This window comes from Eleutherodactylus coqui, chromosome 4 (assembly GCF_035609145.1).
Source record: "Eleutherodactylus coqui strain aEleCoq1 chromosome 4, aEleCoq1.hap1, whole genome shotgun sequence".
NCBI classification, from domain to species: Eukaryota; Metazoa; Chordata; class Amphibia; order Anura; family Eleutherodactylidae; genus Eleutherodactylus; species Eleutherodactylus coqui.
Genome location: NC_089840.1, coordinates 253,490,779 through 253,512,438, shown reverse-complemented (window position 1 = coordinate 253,512,438; position 21,660 = coordinate 253,490,779).

Here is a 21,660-nt window from a genome sequence, read left to right as displayed (position 1 = left end):
ACGAGAAACCCTGTTTAAAGGTCCTTACCAGATGTTGTTCACCATCCCAACTGCAGTCAAGCTCGAAGGAAATCCCACTTGGATCCACACTTCGCACTGAAAAAACTAATGATCCTGCATATCCTTTACATGCTATAATGTGGTACAATTCCTCTAACACACACCTTTGACTACTGTACACTAGCCCCTGTTTCAGAACAAATTAATACAATGAAATGTGCAATATGAAGAGTACACTGAGGGTGAGAATCCAACACCGCATCGTGCTAGGAGAGACATTGACACTCCAGGTGGTAACTTTAATCCACATGTACACATAGATGCAATAGGAGTGCCAAGGGGGGTGCCAGATGAATTTAATTCTAGACATCAGGTTTAAGCAGGTTTTGAGTCCTTATTTGCTTTTGTCACTGTTAATAATAATGTATATTGGATGAATTATATCTATTACAATCAGCAGAGGTTTGTAAACTACACCAGAGATGCTTTACAAGGGTTACCTGACCAATTAGGGCCCACTGCATCCATGGCGTTCCAAAATAGAGTGGCCGTGGATATGGTTTTAGCAGAAAGAGGTGGGGTATGTAATTTCCTGTTTGTGTATTATCCCTTTAATGTGACCAAAATTTCCCTTGTTTGGAAAAAGATGAAGAGCCAGTTCCGATAATGCCAACCAGATACATTACCAGAAGAATGGAGAGATGTACTAGTACTGCGCCGCCCCGGTCTCATAAGATGGACTGTCAGTGGACTTCCCATTTGCCTAGGGAAAGTGCAGAAGACCTTAGGTTCCGGCGAGGGCACACCCTGTGGGGTGTTAACTTGTACAGATAGAGGGTATGGATGCCCGGAAATAAGCCCAGGGAATCCATGGCCTCCTTCTGAGGTGAGGTAGGGATCCCTCCCCTTTTAGGAGTAGGGACTTACGGGCAGTGGAGAAAACCCTGACGCACGGGAGAGACGACCGAGGAAGAGTGCAAAGTCTGATGCTTGATCTCCATATTAAGTTTTTTAGGGGGGTTTGTGAGGGTATATATATATATATATATATATTGCCATATGTGTTTTTTATGCTTTTATACCTATATGCAAGTTTTATTCAATTCCAAATGAAAAAAACTTATATGTCGCCTTACATCAGATATTCCAAGGCTGAGAGAGATGTTCTAGAAATTCAGAGAAAACCACCGAACCAGACATGAAGGACGCGTGTACTTGGCCATTTTCCCAGAAACAAGATATCAAGATGTTCAAATGTACATAATTTTGACTGTCTTAGGCCGTAAATCCGGACTTCCCATATATGGAGAATGCTTGGCCGTTTTCTTAGAATTGAGTGGGTGATTCTTTGCACTGGAGTTAATTGAATACGTGATTTTCTGTACGTAAGCCAGAGGCGCCAGTATCAAGATAATGACTGTTATATGATTTTCACTGTCTCAGTCCGCAAATCCGGACTGCCCATATATGGTTACGAGCCCATCACCCCGTGCTGGGGATGGGACAAAGGGTATAAGATCTCATGTAATCTGTAATAAACGACGACGTGGGCACAGCTGAGAGCCATGTCCCGTGTGAGAAACTATACCAGACCTCTGTGTGGTGTCTATTCTTACGGCCGGCAGCGGGGCAAGTGGGGTGGGCCCGATTGGTGCTGTACTTAGAAATTTTAACCCTCATAGTATTATTACTATGAGGGGTACTGCAAGTAGCATCAAGGGTAGCAGCAGGAGGGGAAGAGTCTACAAAGGTGAGCCATTGACTGGAAGAAATCATCATGGCGGTCTGGAGCCAGATAGAGAAGAAAAACGAAAACTGTCAACTCCAGGTAGAGAAAACGAAATCTGCGATCACTGGAGGTAATGCACTGTAATCCCAATGACTGTGTAGAACTGATATCTAACTTTTATATGATGACTCTATTATTTGGAGGTATACTACAGCTGAGCTGCTGTGTATATAAGCTGTATCTATGCCATGTTATAAAAGACAGCTTACAGTTTTGCTGCCTCCAATAACTATACATGTACAGTACTGTGCAAAATCTTTTGGCACGTGTGGAAGAAATTGCACATTCCCAATGCATTCTGGGAAGAGTGAAAAGTCACTATGAGTGAGACAATTGCTGGGTGTCGCTGGGTCTAGCTGCTTGGATGATATAATCAGACTAGGAATTGGAGCTCCAGGAAGATCATTTGCACGTTACTGGTGCATTCTGGGAAGAGTGAAGAGTCGTGAGGGGATGATCACTGGATTTAACTGGGTCTAGTGGTGTGAATTTTAATACTCAGTAACATCTTATAGGTTAAATATAATTATAAGAATTTTTAACCATTCCAAGTGGACATCAACTGACTATGTGCAACATGGAAGGGGGGAATAACCATATGGTGAGCTGCAACATATTCTATATGTTTACACACCTACCAGAGGAAAAGCTAAATTTTGCCTGCCAGAAAAGCAAGCACATCAAGAAATGACTTTGCCGACAAAGAACAGTCTAGTAAACACACAGAATCCTCTTGGATGTAGAAAAAGAAGTGGTGTTGGGGAGAAGAAAAGGAGAGCGCTGGTTGTTAGGGATTCCCTTTTAAGAGGAACAGAGGCTGCTGTTTGCAGACCCAACACCTCATGAGAGGTGTGCTGTCTTCGGGGTGCACAAATCAAAGATGTGTCTGAAAGGGTGTCAAGACTCTTCAGTAGAGATCAGCGAACGTACTCGTCCGAGCTTGATACTCGTTCGAGTATTAGCGTGTTCGGGATGCTCGTTACTCGTAACGAGTACCACGCGATGTTCGGGTTACTTTCACTTTCATCTCTGAGACGTTAGCGCGCTTTTCTGGCCAATTGAAAGACAGGGAAGGCATTACAACTTCCCCCTGCGACGTTCAAGCCCTATACCACCCCCCTGCAGTGAGTGGCTGGTGAGATCAGGTGTCACCCGAGTATAAAAATCGGCCCCTCCCGCGGCTCGCCTCAGATGCATTGTGAGATAGCTGAGGGACAGTGGTATCGTGTTGAAGCTGCTGTAGGGAGAGTGTTAGGAGTTAGTGTAGGCTTCAAGAACCCCAACGGTCCTTCTTAGGGCCATATCTAACCGTGTGCAGTAGTGTGAAGGCTGCTTTTAGCAGTGTTGCACTTTTTTTTTTTTTTTGGTATATCGGCCGTGCAGAGCATTGCGCCCTGCAGTAATACTCCAGGGACAGAATTGTGTAGGCAGGGCCAGAAGACATATATTATAGATTGAATATACGCAGTGGTCCTTTTGAAAAAAATATTGAAAAAAAATCTATTTGGCCTGCCTGTCACTGTGCTCAGTGTTCTGGGTCCGTGTCTGCTGGGGGTAGTGGTTCTCCAAATAAATATGCAGCCAGCTAAGTGTTGCAGCAGGCTTGCGCCAAATTATTTCCTGGCTCTGAAATCACCGGTCTGTTGCAGTTAATAACAGTGCAACACTGCAGTTCCGTGACACAGTCCAGGGACAGAATTGTGTAGGCAGGGCCAGAAGACATATATTATAGATTGAATATACGCAGTGGTCCTTTTGAAAAAAATATTGAAAAAAAATCTATTTGGCCTGCCTGTCACTGTGCTCAGTGTTCTGGGTCCGTGTCTGCTGGGGGTAGTAGTTCTCCAAATAAATACGCAGCCAGCTAAGTGTTACAGCAGGCGTGCGCCAAATTATTTCCTGGGGTTCCGTAAACGAAGTCAGCCTCCAACCACAGGCCAATAAGCGGCACATTTAATTACAGCGTTGTGTTTCTGCATTCCTGGTAATACAGCATGCTGAGGGGTAGGGGTAGACCTAGAGGACGTGGGCGCGGCCGAGGACGCGGAGGCCCTAGTCCGGGTGTGGGCACAGGCCGAGCTCCTGATCCAGGTGTATCGCAGCCGACTGCTGCGGGATTAGGAGAGAGGCACGTTTCTGGCGTCCCCACATTCATAGCACATTTAATGGGTCCACGCGGTAGACCTTTATTAGAAAATGAGCAGTGTGAGCAGGTCCTGTCGTGGATGGCAGAAAGTGCTTCCACCAACCTATCGTCCACCCAGAGTTCTGCGCCGTCCACTGCTGCAACTCAGAATCCTCTGGCTGCTGCTCCTCCTTCCTCCCAGCCTCCTCACTCCATGAAAATGAGACATTCTGAGGAGCGGGCAGACTCCCAGGAACTGTTCTCGGGCCCCTGCTCAGATTGGGCAGCAGTGGTTCCTCTCCCACCAGAGGAGTTTATCGTGACTGATGCCCAACCATTGCAAAGTTCCCGGGGTCCGGGGGATGAGGCTGGGGACTTCCGGCAACTGTCTCAAGACCTTTCAGTGGGTGAGGAGGCCGATGACGATGAGACACAGTTGTCTATCAGTGAGGTAGTAGTAAGGGCATTAAGTCCGAGGGAGGAGCGCACCGAGGATTCTGAGGAAGAGCAGCAGGACAATGAGGTGACTGACCCCACCTGGTTTGCTACGCCTACTGAGGACAGGTCTTCAGAGGGGGAGGCAAGGGCAGCAGCAGGGCAGGTTGCAAGAGGCAGTGCGGTGGCCAGGGGTAGAGGCAGGGCCAGACCGAATAATCCACCAACTGTTTCCCAAAGCGCCCCCTCGCCCCATGCCACCCTGCAGAGGCCGAGGTGCTCAAAGGTCTGGCAGTTTTTCACTGAGAGTGCAGACGACCGACGAACAGTGGTGTGCAACCTTTGTCACGCCAAGATCAGCCGGGGAGCCACCACCACCAGCCTCACCACCACCAGCATGCGCAGACATATGATGGCCAAGCACCCCACAAGGTGGGACGAAGGCCGTTCACCGCCTCCGGTTTGCACCGCTGCCTCTCCCCCTGTGCCCCAACCTGCCACTGAGATCCAAGCCTGCTCTGAGGACACAGGCACTACCGTCTCCTGGCCTGCACCCACACCCTCACCTCCACTGTCCTCGGCCCCATCCAGCAATGTCTGTCAGCACAGCGTCCAGCCGTCGCTAGCGCAAGTGTTTGAGCGCAAGCGCAAGTACGCCGCCACGCACCCACACGCTCAAGCGTTAAACGTGCATGTAGCCAAATTTATCAGCCTGGAGATGCTGCCGTATAGGGTTGTGGAAACGGAGTCCTTCAAAAGTATGATGGCGGCGGCAGCCCCGCGCTACTCAGTTCCTAGTCGCCACTACTTTTCCCAATGTGCCGTCCCAGCCCTGCACGACCACGTCTCCCGCAACATTGTACGCGCCCTCACCAATGAGGTTACTGCCAAGGTCCACTTAACAACGGACACGTGGACAAGCACAGGCGGGCAGGGCCACTATATCTCCCTGACGGCACATTGGGTGAATTTAGTGGAGGCTGGGACAGAGTCAGAGCCTGGGACCGCTCACGTCCTACCCACCCCCAGAATTGTGGGCCACAGCTCGGTGGTGGTATCTGCGGCGGTGTATGCTTCCTCCACTAAACCACCCTCCTCCTCCTCCTCCAACGCAACCTCTGTCTCGCAATCAAGACGTGTCAGCAGCAGCAGCACGTCGCCAGCAGTCGGTGTCGCGCGGCGTGGCAGCACAGCGGTGGGCAAGCGTCAGCAGGCCGTGCTGAAACTACTCAGCTTAGGAGATAAGAGGCACACGGCCCACGAACTGCTGCAGGGTCTGACAGAGCAGACCGACCGCTGGCTTGCGCCACTGAGCCTCCAACCGGGCATGGTCGTGTGTGACAACGGCCGTAACCTGGTGGCGGCTCTGCAGCTCGGCAGCCTCACGCACGTGCCATGCCTGGCCCACGTCTTTAATTTGGTGGTTCAGCGCTTTCTGAAAAGCTACCCACGCTTGTCAGACCTGCTTGAAAAGGTGCGCCGGCTCTGCGCACATTTCCGCAAGTCCCACACGGACGCTGCCACCCTGCGCACCCTGCAACATCGGTTTAATCTGCCAGTGCACCGACTGCTGTGCGACGTGCCCACACGGTGGAACTCTACGCTCCACATGTTGGCCAGGCTCTATGAACAGCGTAGAGCTATAGTCGAATACCAACTCCAACATGGGCGGCGCAGTGGGAGTCAGCCTCCTCAATTATTTTCAGAAGAGTGGGCCTGGTTGGCAGACATCTGCCAGGTCCTTGGAAAGTTTGAGGAGTCTACCCAGGTGGTGAGCGGCGATGCTGCAATCATTAGCGTCACCATTCCTCTGCTATGCCTCTTGAGAAGTTCCCTGCAAAGCATAAAGGCAGACGCTTTGCACTCGGAAACAGAGCCGGGGGAAGACAGTATGTCGCTGGATAGTCAGAGCACCCTCCTGTCTATATCTCAGCGCGGTGAGGAGGAGGAGGAGGAGAAATATGAGGAGGAGGGGGAAGAGACAGCTTGGCCCACTGGTGAGGGTACACATGCTGCTGGCCTGTCATCCTTTCAGTGTGTATGGCCTGAGGAGGAGGAGGAGGAGGATCCTGAAAGTGATCTTCCTAGTGAGGACAGCCATGTGTTGCGTACAGGTACCCTAGCACACATGGCTGACTTCATGTTGGGATGCCTTTCTCGTGACCCTCGTGTTACACGCATTCTGGCCACTACGGATTACTGGGTGCACACACTGCTCGACCCACGGTATAAGGAGAACCTTTCCACTCTCATACCCAAAGAGGAAAGGGGTTCGAGAGTGTTGCTATACCACAGGACCCTGGCGGACAAACTGATGGTAAAATTCCCATACGACAGCGCTAGTGGCCGAAGGCGCAGTTCCGAGGGCCAGGTAGCAGGGGAGGCGCGGAGATCAGGCAGCATGTACAGCGCAGGCAGGGCAACACTCTTTAAGGCCCTTGACTGCTTTATGGCTCCCCAGCAAGACTGTGTCACCGCTCCCCAGTCACGGCTGAGTCGGCGGGAGCACTGTAAAAGGATGGTGAGGGAGTACGTAGCCGATCGCACTACCGTCCTCCGTGACGCCTCTGCCCCCTACAACTACTGGGTGTCGAAGCTGGACACGTGGCCTGAACTCGCGCTGTATGCCCTGGAGGTGCTTGCTTGTCCTGCGGCTAGCGTCTTGTCAGAGAGGGTGTTTAGTGCGGCTGGGGGAATCATCACAGATAAGCGTACCCACCTGTCAACCGACAGTGCCGACAGGCTTACACTCATCAAGATGAACAAAGCCTGGATTTCCCCAGACTTCTCTTCTCCACCAGCGGACAGCAGCGATACCTAAGCAATACGTAGGCTGCACCCGCGGATGGAAGCATCGTTCTCTATCACCATCAAAAAGGGGACCTTTTCGCTTCATCAATCTGTGTATAATATTCCTCCTCCTCCTCCTGCTCCTCCTCCTGAAACCTCACATAATCACGCCGAACGTGCAATTTTTCTTAGGCCCACAAGGCTCAGTCATATAATTTTTCTAAACAATTTTTATACGTTTCAATGCTCATTAAAGCGTTGAAACTTTCACCTGAACCAATTTTTATTTTAACTGGGCTGCCTCCTGGCCTAGTTACCAATTAAGCCACATTAACCAAAGCGATTAATGGGTTTCACCTGCCCTCTTGGTTGGGCATGGGCAATTTTTCTCAGGTACATTAGTACTGTTGATACAGCAATTTTTGTGGGCCCTCGCCTACAGTGTAATCCAATTAATTTTTAGCCCACCTGCATTACTGCTGACGTTACATCAGCCTTGTTGGGCACTGCAATGGGATATTTTTATGTACCACCGGTGGGTTCCAGGGAGCCACCCATGCTGTGGGTCCACAGGGAGTTGTAAATGCATCTGTTTGCACTTCTAAAGAACCCCAGTCTGACTGGGGCATGCAGTGTGGGTCGAAGCCCACCTGCATTAAACATGACATTACTACCTCAGCTGTGATGGGCAATGCAATGGGATATTTTTATGTACCGCCGGTGGGTTCCAGGGAGCCACCCATGCTGTGGGTCCACAGGGAGTTGTAAATGCATCTGTGTCCACTTCTAAAGAACCCCAGTCTGACTGGGCATGCAGTGTGGGCCGAAGCCCACCTGCATTAAACATGACATTACTCCCTCAGCTGTGATGGGCAATGCAATGGGATATTTTTATGTACCGCCGGTGGCTTCCTGGCACCCACCCATGCTGTGGGTCCACAGGGAGTTGTAAATGCATCTGTGTCCACTTCTAAAGAACCCCAGTCTGACTGGGCATGCAGAGTGGGCCGAAGACCACCTGCATTAAACATGACATTATTACCTCAGCTGTGATGGGCAATGCAATGGGATATATTAATGTACAGCCGGTGGGTTCCAGGGAGCCACCCATGCTGTGGGTGCACACGGAATTCCCATTGCGGAGTTGTACCTGCCTGTGACTATTTATAAAAAAACGCGGTCTGACTGGGGCATGCAGACACCTTGACAGAATGAATAGTATGTGGCACATAGGTTCCCCATTGCTATGCCCACGTGTGCAGCTCCAGATGGAGGTGGCACAGGATTGGATTTCTCATTGCTTCTGTACAGCATTGTGGACTATCGCCCCGCCCCTTTTAAAGAGGGTCGCTGCCTTGCCGTGCCAACCCTCTGCAGTGTGTGCCTGCGGTTCCTCTGGCAGAGGCACTTATAAATAGACATGAGTGTGGCGTGGCATGAGGGCAGCTGAAGGCTGCGCAGGGACAATTTGGTGTGCGCTGTGGACACTGGGTCGTGCGGGGGGGGGGGGGGTTGGTCAGCATGTAACCCAGGAGAAGTGGCAGCGGAGTGTCATGCAGGCAGTGATTGTGCTTTGGTGGAGGTAGTGTGGTGCTTAGCTAAGGTATCCATTGCTAATGAGGGCTTTTCAGAAGTAAAAGTGGTTGGGGGGGGCCCACTCTTGCCGCTACTGTGGCTTAATAGTGGGACCTGTGAACTTGAGATGCAGCCCAACATGTAGCCCCTCGCCTGCCCTATCCGTTGCTGTGTCGTTCCCATCACTTTCTTGAATTGCCCCGATTTTCACAAATGAAAACCTTAGCGAGCATCGGCGATATACAAAAATGCTCGGGTCGCCCATTGACTTCAATGGGGTTCGTTACTCGAAACGAACCCTCGAGCATCGCGAAAAGTTCATCTCGAGTAACGAGCACCCGAGCATTTTGGTGCTCGCTCATCTCTACTCTTCAGTCCTACAGAACATCACCCATTCTAACTAATGCATGTAGGGACAAATTACGCTGGCCAATCACTATGTCTGGCAAAGCATGACAGTGATTATGGGAGATTTTAACTATCCAGACATTTGTTGGGAATCTCTCTGAGGTAAAAGTAATGGATCCAACAAATTCTTATCCGCTCTTGCTGACACCTTTATCTTCCAAAAGGTAGAAGAGAAAACAAGGGGATCTGCTATCTTGGATCTAATTCTTACCAACAGGGAGGGAATGGTTGGGGAAGTAAGGGTGGCTGGGTCCTTAGGAGGCAGTGATCATGTTATCTTTGAATTCTGGATAAAAAGAGGAAGAAGACCTGAGAAAACTCAGACCTCAAGGTTGGATTTCAGGAAGGCAGATTTTAATAAACTCAGAAAGAGGGTAGGAAGAATCCAATGGCTGGATGTTCTTAAGGACAGAAATGTTCAAAAAGGTTGGGAAATATTGCGAAATGAGATTCTCAAAGCACAATCGTTAACAATTCCTAAAAGAAGGAAGAATGGGAAGCATTTAAAGAGACCAGGATGGATGAACACAGAACTTACATACATGTTAAAAATGAAGAAAAATATGTTTATAAAATGGGAAGAGGGGGGAATATCTAAAGGAATATAATGCTGTCTGCAGAAACTGTAGGGCAAGTGTCAGAAAGCTAAAGCAGATAATAAATTCAGGCTTGCAAAAGAGGCCAAAAGCAATAAAAAAGATTTAGGGTGTATGTGAAAAACTAAAATAAAAGTAAAATATGCTATAGGATGTTTAACCCCTTGAGTGGCACGCCTGGAAAATTTCCGGGACGAGCTCCACTGCTCATAGCAACATAGCCCGGAAGAATTCCGGGCTATGTATTACTATGGGAGCTGCAGAGCACAATGCCACAAGCTGTGGAGTGTGCTCTGCCTGCACAGACCCACACAGAGCAGTGCAAGGGCTTTGAAAAACCAGCAGAAGATATTGCCGATGTGCCGGCAACCTCCTGCTTTGTTTACGGGTTGCCATAGAGACCATCGGCTTGTCAGAAGCAAGCCGATGGTCTCTGTGGCAGGGAGAGCTGGTTGTTAGCTGTCAGAGGACAGCTAGGTACTAGCTCTTACAGCAGAGATCAGAGAAAACCTCCGATCTCTGCTGTGTTAACTCTTTACATGCTGCAGTCTATGTGACTGCAGCATGTAAAGGGCTGTCACTGCAGCATGTAAAGGGCTGTCACCATCAGACCCCCGGAATGTGATCAGGGGTCCTGATGGGTCCCTGTGGAAGTCCCCTAAAGGGACAAAATAAAAAAAATAAAAATAAAAAAGTAAAAAAATTATTAAAAAAATTATAAAAACACTTGTCTCCCTTTACTTTGTAAAAAAAAAATCAAAAATATAATCACACATGTGGTATCCATGCGTCGTAATGACCCAGAGAAGGAAGTTAATACATTATTTAACCCCTTAATGACATGGCCCCTTTTTTTCTTTTTTCCCCATTTCTTTTTTCCTCCCCCCTGTTTAAAAAATCACAACTTGTCCCACAAAAAGCAAGCCCTTATATGGCCATGTCAATGGAAAAATGAAAAAGTTATGGCTCTTGAGACGCAACTGCAAAATTAGTTGAAATTCAATGATTAGACCATTTTAAAAAACCTGCCCTGGTGGGCATGACAGGGTGGTAGGAAACCCGCCACTCAAGGGGTTAAAGGATGAAAATGGTTAATTGGTTAAAATGATGATTAGAAGGACGATGTTTTAATTTTCTATTTTGTATCTGTTTTCTCTCAGAAAGTAAATGTAACATCAACTGATCTTCCCTGTGCTATTGGGGAATAAAAGAATGCAGGCTATCTATAAACAGAGAGATGATGAGGGAACACTTAGCTAACTTAAAGGAATTCAAGTCTCAAGGTCCAGATGAATTACATCCTAGGATACTTAAGGAAGCTGCAGAGGTAATTGCTGAACCATTTGCTGTAATCTTTGAACATTTCTGGAAAACAGATCCATAGTGTACCTATACATCCTATGCCAATGTAACTGGGTGTACCCCCTCCTATTGAATGCTTTATCTGTTGCTGTATTAGATTGGTTAATGTTTCTTTAAGAAGGGCAGTGGAAGCAAAAGTGGCAGTAGCACCATTTTGATAGTGGCGTAGTTAAAGTAAGCAGTGGGGCAGAATATTTGTATTTGTGGGGCGGTCCTTGTTGTTGAGCTCAAAGATACCTTTTGAGCTGCAAAGTAGCCGTGGAATATCAGACTAGCAATATAAAATGGAGAAGTGTACCCCAGTTTGATAAAGCTGCTCAGCCTCCTGTACCGCAGATATGCAACTCCTGCTATTGAACCAGCACTTCTCCCATTCCGACAAAGAAGGGTTACCAGAGCTGGGCTGAGCTTTCAGATATGTAGAGTTCCATATTTACAGAGACTGTTCCTGGTTTGTTTAACCACTTTAGGACCATCAAACAACTAAAAGCGTCCCGCGGTCCTGAAGTGTACAGAGTACTCCCAAAACCGGCGGCTATCAGCTGTTTCTTATAATTGACAGTTGCTCATAACTGCCATGATCAAAGCTGACCAGGCATTTAAACAGTCAGCTCCCCATTGGCATCCCTGCAGTGCAGTTAGAGGGAGCCAATGGGATAACATGACAGCCCAGAGCCTGCATGAAAGCCCAGATACTGGAGATGAGCGAGCACCAAAATGCTCGAGCGCTCGTTACTCGAGTCGAACTTTCAGTGATGCTCGAGAGTTCGTTTCGAGTAACGAACCCCATTGAAGTCAATGGGCGACTCGAGCATTTTTGTATATGACTGGTGCTCCGCTAAGGTTTTCATTTGTGAAAATCTTAGCAAATCACCAAAGTCATGTAAAAAACACAGAAATGGATAGGGCAGGCAAGGAGCAACATGCAGGGCTGCATTTCAGGCTCCGAGGTCTCACTATTAAGCCACAATAGTAGCAAGAGTGAGACCCCCCCCCCACTGTCAGCGTAAAGATCGTTCTCCTCTGCCACAGCTGTAACAGCTGTGGCAGAGAAGAACGATGTTAGCCCATTGAATTCAATGGAGCCGGCAATACAGCCGGCTCCATTGAAAGCAATGGGCTGCTGGTGAGTGCGGGATGAATTTTCGGGAGAGGCTTAAAAATATAAGCCCTTACCTGAAAATCATCCTAAAATGTGTATAAAAAAAATAAAATTATGTCAGCATTAAGATCGTTCTCCTCTGCCACAGGTGTAACAGCTGTGGCAGAGAAGAACGATGTTAGCCCATTGAATTCAATGGAGCCGGCAATACTGCCGGCTCCATTGAAAGCAATGGGCTGCCGGCGAGCGCGGGATGAATTTTCGGAAAGGGCTTAAAAATATAAGCCCTTACCTGAAAAAGAAAGATTTTAGTGTAAAAAAGAATAAAAATGCAGGCATTCTCTTTAATGGAGCCGCTGCTGCTGCTGCCGGCGACTCCATTGAAGACAATGGTCCACTGGCACACCTGAATTCTTTTTCAGGGAAGGGCTTTACATATAAGCCATTCCCTGGAAATGAATTAAAAGTGATTTAAAAAACAAAAAAAATAGATACTCACCTCCCTTCAGCTGCTGGGGCACAGCTGCATCTTCTCCTGCTGTCCCCTGCACTGTGGTGCTGAACTGCTGTCATTCAGCTGAGAGCTGCGCTGAGCCAATCAGAGGCAGCATTCACTCACCCATTCATGAATTCATGAATGGGTGTGAGTGAGATCTGCCTCTGATTGGTCAGGCTGTGACCAATCAGAGGCAACTCATTCAGCAGGCGGGGATTTTACATCCCCGGCTGCTGAATATTACAGAGAGCAGTTCAGGAGAACTGCCAGCTGGCCGCAGCTGTACTCCGTCTGCCGGGACCAGGTGAGTATATATATATATTTTTTTTTTTTACACATTTCTGGATGAATTGCAGGGAAGGGCTTATATATTTAAGCCCTTCCCGAAAATTCATTGTGCGATCGCCGGCAGCCCATTGCTTTCAGTGGAACCTGCTGTATTGCCGGCTCCATTGAATTCAATGGGCTAACATCGTTCTGCTGGGACAAGGTGAGAATATTTTTTTTTTAACTTTTTACACATTTTAGGATGATTTTCAGGTAAGGGTTTATACTTTTAAGCCCTTCCCGAAAATTCATCCCGCGCTAGCCTGCAGCCCATTGCTTTCAATGGAGCCGGCTGTACTGCCGGCTCCATTGAATTCAATGGTCAGTGCTCGTTTAATCGAGACGAGCACCGCGTGGTGCTCGTCTCGAGTAACGAGCATCTCGAGCACCCTAATACTCGAACGAGCATCAAGCTCGGTCGAGTATGCTCGCTCATCTCTACCAGATACCTTTCAAGACCTGCCCAAGGCGGGCTTGAAAAGCAACGTCAAAAATCGCTATATACTGCTATATTGAAGTATTGCAGTATGTAGTAAAAACTATCAAATGATCTTAAGTTGAAGACCCCTATGGGGACTAAATATAAGTGCAAAAAAAGATTTGATAAAGTTTTTAAGTTAAAAGGTAAAAAAATATTAAAAGTTAAAAAAAACCTTTTCCAACTAAGCAAAACTAAGCAATCAATACCCCCGCCAAATGTTTGCTATCGCTGTGTATGTAAAAGTTCAAACTATTAAAATATCACAATATTATTCTCGCATGGTGGGGGCTGCAAAAAATAAGACAGAATGCCAGAATTGCGATATATATATATATATATTTTAATCCCAACTCCCCAAAAGTTGGGATCAAAAAGATGTATGTCCCTCAAAACTGTAATAATAAAAATTACAGCTCGCTCCACAGGAAATGAGCCCTCACACAGCCCAATGAAAAACAAAAATAGTTGCGGGTCTCAGAATATGGTGACCGACGGTAATTTTCGTAGTGACCCATAGGCCAAAATCCATATGTCATTTTTACTGCAAACACTGTAAAATTGCCACAACTGCATTTTTTTCCAATTTCTCCCCACATAAATTTTTTTGTGTACATTATATGTTACTTTAAATGGTACCATTAAAAAATACAACACTTAGCGCAAAAAAAAAAAAAAGCCTTCCTTCGTCTACGTCAATAAAAATATTAAAGAGTTACAGCTTGGGTTGGTGCTCTTCGTACATTTAAAAACAAAGTAGTAGATGAATTTAGATTGTGAGCCAATATAAGAACAGGGCCTAATGTAAGTGATGGAAATGTCTGTACAAAGCAGCAGAAAATGTACAGTATGTGCTGAATAAATGAGGAACATCAATATTGATTGAAGTATATAAATCTTGTAGCAATGTCTGCGTTGGGGATGGGGCTCGGCAAGGATAAAGTTACTCACACAGTCCATATAAAGTCCATCTGGCTTTATTTGACACAAACAACAGAAGATTAGTGCAGAAACGGCCACTTGCAGCATAACTTTGCGCCATAAAACAACTTAAAACACCTGTCCGGCTGGGCACTAACTAGACAGTGCTTTGTTCACCTAGCAATAACATTTGTCAGCAAACAGTCAAACATACACAGTGGACTTGTGTTCAACCTCAGGCTCTGACCCAGACTGCCTGGACTTGCAGTCTTTGATGTCTTAGTGACCAACTCCATGGAGACAGCTGAGCTGACTGAGGAACCAGGAAACATCCTGTACTGGACTGGGAGAGGGAGTGATAGGTCGCAATACCAACCTACCCCAATACAAATTACAGTCCTGTCAGCAGCAAACAATTATCTTTCAACCAAAGAGGGTGAGGCTTGTAAGACTTGTATATGCCACGCCAACCTCACACAGCCCAACCGATGAAAAACAGAAAAGTTGTGGGTCTCAGAATACGGCGACAGACAGCAATTTTTGTTTAAGAAATAGATTGTATTTACATTTCAAAAATAGAAAAACATTTAAAAATCCTTTAAATTTTATATCTCCTTAATCGTACTGACCCATAGACCCAAATCCAGATGCCATTTTTAACCCTTTCCAATTCACTGTCTGACGTCTGAAGACATTATGATTTAAGGCCGTACAGCTCCGATGTTGGAAGACGTCCGTCTGGGTTCTCTTACTGCATATTGCCAGCCTCTCTGCTGTCGGAGGCTATCCAACGTGTCACCTCATGCAGTACTGGCTTTAGCCAGCAGATAGCGCCGTTGTATAGCAGCAGAAAAAGAGTAAGCGCCCTAGGAAAACCAGGATACAAATTGGATTGGTAAGGGTTAATGCAATGTGAACACTGTAAAAACTAAACCCACCAAAAATTGCCACAATCACATTTTTTTCCATTGCATCCAGGCCACTGCACAGTGTACGGGACAATATGCTCCAGGCACACATCTGTGCCCTGAACACCAGCCCTGGCGAACAGTTTATCAGCAGTAGTTCCCACTGGTCAACTATGGATAGCCTATCCTGAGGACAGAGCATCAATGGTTTAAAGCTAGAAAGCCTCTTTAAATCAACTGACCTTCCAGATAATACAATTACCATGTTGGGTCCTCCAGAGTGAGAGACACTCATTGTAGCTTCTTCCCAGTCTAATATGTGAGAGATAGTGCCCCATAATGAAAATTTTAAAGTGCTCACCATTATGGGGTCTGGTTTTGCCACCCAGAACAGGAGGTCCTGGTGTTTGCTTCCAATTCCATGTTCTTTAAAATGACCATTAACACCGCAGTGCCATATAACCTTGGGTTGCCGCTGTTCATACATTCCAAAAACAAAGTAGTAGATGAATTTAGATTGTGAGCCAATATAAGAACAGGGCCTAATGTAAGTGATGGAAATGTCTGTACAAAGCATCAGAAAATGTACAGTATGTGCTGAATTAATGAGGAACATCAATATTGAGTGAATTATATAAATCTTGTAGCAATGTCTGCATTGGGGATGGGGTTCGGCCAGGATAATGTTGCTCACACAGTCCATATAAAGTCCATCTGGCTTTATTTTACACAAGCAACAGAAGATTAGTGCAGAAACAGGCACTTGCAGTATAAAACACCTGCCCGGCTGGGCACTAACTAGACAGTGCTTTGCTCACCTAGCAATAACATGCAGCATTGGTCAGCAAACAGTCACAGTGGACTTGTGTTCACTCTTAGGCTCTGACCTAGACCGCCTGGGCTTGCAGGCTTTTATCTCTTAGTGTCCAGCCCAGAGGAGACAGCTGAGCTGACTGAAGAACAAGGAAATATCCCATTCTGGAGGGAGTGATAGGTCCCAATACCAGCTTACCCATCAGTCCAAAAAATATCCAGCCTGTAATTTAGGAAGAACAAATTAAAAAAAACAAAAAACAAAAACAAAACAGCATTTTAAGTGTATAAGTGGGTGGTGGAGCTCTGTTTTTTTGTTCTGGCATACCCTGGGCTTTCTCTTAATGCTCTTTCTATCCTTATGGATACAAAAAGGGATTAGGGGGTAAAGTGGACCACTGACACAATATATTGAAGGCAAACCAGGACTAGCGGTGTGGCAGCCTGTCTTTTAACGGGCGATCCACAGGAGGTAAGTGTGGTCCTACCATTCTACACATTTATATATACCTGCACCAACTTTTATCTCTATTTTTGGGGCGCTGTCCTAACTCTTTTGATATTTAGCCCGTAATTTAGGGCCCTTTTGCATGGGCAGAGAAATCGTTCATATTCCTGCATCCAGCGGGAATCTGTAGGATTATCGTTCAGTATAAATGCATGCCCCGGCTGAAAGGCAAATGAGAATTCATTCACTTCTTGTTCATTGTTTAGTTTCTGCATGCAAAAAACTGAATGACGGATCAGCCGTGTAAACAGGATTTTTCAAGGGATTACTCACCCTCGAAAAAAGACGGTTAAGGGGCAACCAAATAACTATGTATAAATACATGAGGGGACAATACAAGGATCTCTCCCATGATCTGTTTATACCCAGGACTGCGACCGTAACAAGAGGGCATCCGGCAAGTCTAGAGGAAAGAAGGTTCCATCACCAACACAGAATGGGGTTCTTTACTGTAAGAGCAGTGAGACGTGAAGCTCTCTGCCTGAGGATGTGGTGATGGCAAAATCCATAGAGGAGTTTAAGAGGGGACTAAATGCCTTTCTAGAGTGCTACGATATTACAGGATAGAGACATTAAATGATTCAAGGATCTTCAGACTGCCGGACTTGAAGTTAGGTATGAATTTTTCAAATGTTGATCCAGGGATTATTCTGACTGCCATTGGAGTTGGGAAGGAATTTGTTCCCCTAACATGGGGTAAAGAGGCTGAACTAGATGTCTTTTTTCAGCCTAGCATACTATGTTACTATGTTCATTCATGAATGACTGCCTGTGTAAAAGCACAAGAGCGATTATCTCTGGGAAGTCCTACTGGGCATCTTCGCCCAACAGGTCGTCTTGTGTAAGATGGCCCTTACCTAAATAATGGCTCTGTTGAGCAAACCATCTCTCCTGGATTTTTCATTTCACCCACCTTAGGCACCGGGGTGAAATATCCACTCCCTCCAGTACTTTTCCTATCGTATGTCCACAGTCTATAAGAGGAAGGTGATAAGAACATTTGCATAATAAAGTACAGTACAAAATCTTTTTCATCTCTTTAAGATGAAAGACGCACAGATCATCAAAGAAAGCACAAATATGGTGCCTGAACATACAGTACTCTGATCACGAATGGGCTGCAGACTATTTCTTTACATCGCTGGTTAAATGCCCACTGTCATTGCCAATTATTTGTAGCCTAGTATTGGCATAAATTGGATTTAATAAGAGGAAGAGGAGGTCAGTACAAGCCGGGTATTTCAAGGCAGCCGGTGCTGGCAGTGAGATGAATTCTGCAGGAAGAACAACAGGGGTTTCAGTCTATTGATGGCTGAAGAAATAGTCCGGGAGAACAGAATAACAAGCTGTTGCTCACTGTCTACAGGATAAAGGGATTGTGCCGAATACTAGGTGGCCGACAATATTGAAAGGCTCCTGATGGGATAAAAAAAAGAGGGTGACAATGAAATGGTGGAGGAGCCTGTGCGAAAGCAAATACTACAAAGTGAATAAAACATAAGGAAGATAGAGATGTCTGTTCTCTTCCTACTAAATGTGACGCGCCTTTGATAGTATAATGCAAAATTAGCGAATAGGATTCCTCACCTCCAGAGCTGGTTTAAAGCATCACATCCTACCTGAATCTGAAATCTACTTCAATTAGATGCAGCTAAATGTAGTTATCGGTAGGTGCATGCCGAGCGCTACAATACCAGAACTCCCAGCATGCTTAGGAACGCAGCAGAAAGCCAATAAGATGCATTAATATATAATTCCACTGTAAAAGCAATTAATTAGAAAACAGGAATGTCTAAAAATGTTCTAATTCTGGAAGGGAGTTCGTTTTGCATAGATCTTGGATGTGTCGTTAACAGTCCTTGGTGTACGTAAAAAATGGGGTCGTAAGCAGCAAGGAAATAAAAGCCCCACTAGTTGGCAACTGTAGACAGTTTTTTGTACACTAATGTCAACCCACATTCCTTATTCTAATTCCTCCATTTATGCCTCTTCTGCATCCCCCCTCGGAACTGGATCCTTTCATCCCACAGTATCCCCCACACCTCATGCATCGGGACACCACACATTTGCATGTACTATTCTCGTGCAAGTCTTGCATGGAAATAGTACATGCTGCAACTTTTTGGTCTCACTGCGAGAAAAAAATGACCCACGAAAATATACCCTTTGCAAACAATGGGGTCTATTTTTGTGTGAGTTGTGTGCAAGTTTACTCCTTCTACTAACTGACCTCATCCTGCCATCTCCATCTCGGTGTGTGGCACCACCATAACTCCCAGACAGCATGTCCACTGTCTTGGGGTTATATTCAACTCCGATCTCTCTTTCACCCCCTACATCCAATCTCTTGCCCGAACATGTCAGCTGCACCTAAAGAACATCGGAAGTATCCGCCCTTTCCTCACTGTGGAGACGCTAAAAACACTCACTGTTGCCCTCATCCACTTTTGGCTCGATTCTTGCAACTCGCTGCAGATTAGCCTCCCCCGTGGCAGCCAGGCTCATCTTCCTGTCCAGTCACTACTCAGACGCCTCAGCCCTGTGCCGGTCACTGCCTATCAAATACAGAATACAATTTAAACTCACTACCCTCATCCACAAGTCGCTCCACAACATCGTGCCGTCCTACATTGCTTCCCTCATCTCAATTCACCGCCCAGCCTGTGCCCTCTGCTCTGCTAACAAAATCAGACTAATTGCACCTCTAATTCAAACCTCTCATTTCCGCCTCCAAGACTTCTCCAGAGCAGCACCAGTCCTCTGGAATGCGCTACCAAAAGCTATCTGGGCAATCCCCAACACACGAAACTTCAGGCGTGCTCTAAAAATGCACCTCTTCAGAGAGGCATACCATATCCCCTAAATCAAACCCCTCTGTACTCCGCCTGATAACATACTCCCAGTCCTACTGCCTGCCGTAATCAACCAGCAGCTGCAGTTATACCGATTCAGCCACTATACGGTCTGACCGTTGTCTTTGTGTATAGCATCCCTCACTCTCCACCTCGCCATACTGTACACATCTCCAGCCCCTCTACCTTCTGTGTCACCCCACTATTCATAGTTTGTAAGCTCAGTGGAGCAGGACCCGCACCCCTACTGTTTCCATCAACTGATTATTTCATATAACCGTGGTCTTGTGTTATTTCCCCTGTCTTGTAAGCGCTCGGAATATGTTGGTGCTATATAAATGAAGATTATTATTAAGTTGTGTACAAAACTCGCATAAGAATATCCACTGTGTAAATGTAAGGAGGGAGCCCAGGTTCACGTTTGTGCCATAATAAGCTCTGTTATGGTTCCTATAGTTATGTAATTTGGATGGTACAATGGTGGCCATGAGACATTACTGCAGTTTGTGTATTTTTCTATGGAGTGCTGTATGCGACTTCCCATTGGCTTTAGAGGTCAGGTGGGAGATCTGGAGAACTTGACATCATAGAGAGCTGCAAGCTGGAGAGCAATGCCAGTGGTACTGAGCTTTAAAGGGGTTTTGTCATTAGAAAAAAAAAACTATACTTACCTATTCCTCCCCAGGCAGTCTTCTTACTGCATCTTCTCCTTAATGATCTTCTACTGGCTCCTGCAATCCCCCAGGTCACCTCACCGTAAGCTGACCGGATCCTCTTTTTCCTGTTTTGGAGCCTCCATTCACGGCATTCTCCTTCCGGCAATTCAGTGTATCCAGTCACTAAGGATGTACATTCACTGACTAGCAGGGAATGCCGGGTTATTGCCAAGATTGCACATGCGCACTGCCTCGCCACGAGTGTTAATATACCATTGTCGCTAGACAGTGCACATGCAGAGTCTCGGTAATAGGGCAGCATAGGAGTCGGCATTCCCTGCTAGACAGTGAATGCTATGTCACTAGTGATGTAGCGTATGTTGACCTGCAGGACGGAGAATGACGGTCATGGACACTTCATCACAGGAAGAAGAATTGGCTAGCTGGAGGTGATGTGACCCGGGGGACTACAGAAGCCAGGAGAAGATCGGCGAGGTGAAGATGCGGTAAGAAGACCGACGGGGGAGGAATAGGTAAGTATTTATTTATTTATTTTTTTTTTTAATGACAGAAGCCCTTTAAAAGTAATTGCATTGCTGGGAGAGCGGGCTGCCGAAGTAGTGAGAAGTTGGCTTGGGGAGTTGTGTGAGATGTGTCCTGGAGAATCTGGGTCTGTTAGAGGGGGACAGTGGCACAAGAAAGGAGGCAGCCGGCGGTTGAGAAGCGGAGCTCCATAACACTTTAGAACCAATGTAACTAAGAGAACAAAGCTGCAGGGACTACAGCTAGAAAGAGTGATACAAAGGATTCACATCAACCTGCAGCAATGTAAATCAAAGTACCCCCAATATATGTCCAAAGACACGTCACCTACACTATGGTACAGGACACGCTGGAGATATGGAAGTGAGGTAGGACCTCAGGAAAAAGGCCCGACTTGTGCACACGGGTAGTAACATAAAAGCAGGCCTGCCAGTAAAAATACATGAGCTCAAGCCAATATCATAGGAACACATATTGATCCACCAGTTACGGACAACTTATTAAACAGCACTTGCGTTACTATCGAACTGTGTGCGAGTGACCGCCATTGTTGGATTGAAACGTTGGGTAGTCATACCACGTGTTCTACAGCTGAAATGTGATGCTGATCTTTGTGATTTATAATAGATTGTTACCCACTCACGTTGGAGGTAAGCATACTCTTAGTTAGAGTCAGTTAAGTTGTCTAACGTCTCCGAATAACCACATATAACTTGTCTACTATTCAGAAGCTTCTATGGAAACTTCATCTCCACGTTTTCTTGTTAAAATAAAAATTATATATTTTTGTAAGCCTGGCGTCATAAATATGGCCTAATGCTGTATATAATGTCTGCAACAGAATCAGGTGGTGAAATAAAAAGATTATTATTCAATGGGGGGGGGGGGGGGGATAGGCTGTTTCACTGCAGTACCCACAAAGAAATATCCCTACGAGTCTGGCTATGTCTGAGCCGAGCCGCAGTACCAGACACAA